Source organism: Schistocerca nitens, chromosome 6 (assembly GCF_023898315.1).
Source record: "Schistocerca nitens isolate TAMUIC-IGC-003100 chromosome 6, iqSchNite1.1, whole genome shotgun sequence".
Lineage (NCBI taxonomy): Eukaryota > Metazoa > Arthropoda > Insecta > Orthoptera > Acrididae > Schistocerca > Schistocerca nitens.
The window spans coordinates 485,549,491-485,550,803 of record NC_064619.1 but is presented as its reverse complement, the minus strand read 5'-3'; the positions used below and the strand labels follow the sequence as shown (position 1 = coordinate 485,550,803).

The following is a 1,313-nucleotide window of genomic DNA, read 5'->3' as shown; positions in this document are numbered from 1 at the left end:
TCAATTCGATAATTGTTTAGTTGCACGGTTGGTGTTGGTCAAATTCTAACTGCCTTGTCTGCAAGATTATTGATCACGTGAAAGCATGAAAGCTAAGTCTCAACTGAACTGTTCTTAAGTATCCATTTCTGGAAAAAGTTATCCACTGCAACCAAATCATTTGTTAATACGTCCTCTGTTTTCTTAATTTCCTTGTGTTGTGGACCTTGTGTCCCGTCCTCAGAATATTCAAATTTCACAGACGTTGTTGCACACACAGCAGTAGAATAAATGCTGAAGTGCAGGGGAGTCGAGACGGAACTTTGAGGAAGAACATTATTCAGATTCATTTTCCTTCATCCATATATTTACAATAATCAGGTGGAATGTTCTGCTGAAAAGCATAATTACTTGCAGTTTTGAAGTGACAAGAAATAAAATGAAAAAAGTTACATACTAATCCTTGCCTCCAAATAGTGTCATATTCCATTGTTCAATCTAAAAATACCACAAATGTTTTCAGCTGCCTTTGAAATCCACCTTCAAAATACTCGTTGATGATTAGATGTCATAGATGTAGTAAACTGCGAGGATGTTCGTGTGTATGTTTCACTCAGTGTTCACATTGTCCCAGGTGTTTCCTCTCTGGTAAAACATAAGAGGACAACTTACAGCCCGAACTACAGCCGCGGACAGTCACTGAGTCGTCAGTACCCCCGAGGTCTTTCATCACTTGAAAAAAGGCTTGTCGGACCACACTACAACCCGACAGTTAGTTACTCTCTGTGTTCTTTGGCGTGTTAAAGAGCACTCCGTCTACAGGCCACAAGTGGCCCATAGGGACCATCCGACCGCCGTGTCATCCTCGGAGGAGGTTGAGGATAGGAGGGGCGCGATGTCGGCACACCGCTCTCCCTGTCGTTATGAAGGTATTCGTGACCGAAGCCGCTACTATTCAGTCGAGTAGCTCCTCAGTTGGCATCACGAGGCTGAGCGCACCCCGAAAAATGGCAACAGCGCATGGCGGCCCAGATGGTCATCCATCCAAGTGCCGACGTCACCCGACAGCGCTTAACTTCGGTGGTCTCACGGGAACCGGTGTATCCACTGCGGCAAGGCCGTTGCCTCGTGTTTAAGACGTGCTGCTTTATTCGATGATGTGAACCACAGGCCTTTGTACAGTTTTGTGGACGTTTATAAATGTGTATTATAGGCAGGACTCGTTGCATTCTTCACTCTGAACGCAGTCGCACGTGACCTACATTCAGCCGTAGCTGCACTTGCTATGAGACTGGACACCGATTATCGTCTCTGGATAATGTCGGTTAGGATCT

General features: G+C 45.3%; 1 pseudogene; it reads right to left on the bottom strand.

Moving 5' to 3' along the window:
- Nucleotides 1–987: 987 nt before the first annotated feature.
- On the bottom strand, nt 988–1,105 carry LOC126191913 (5S ribosomal RNA; annotated as a pseudogene).
- Nucleotides 1,106–1,313: the final 208 nt, after the last annotated feature.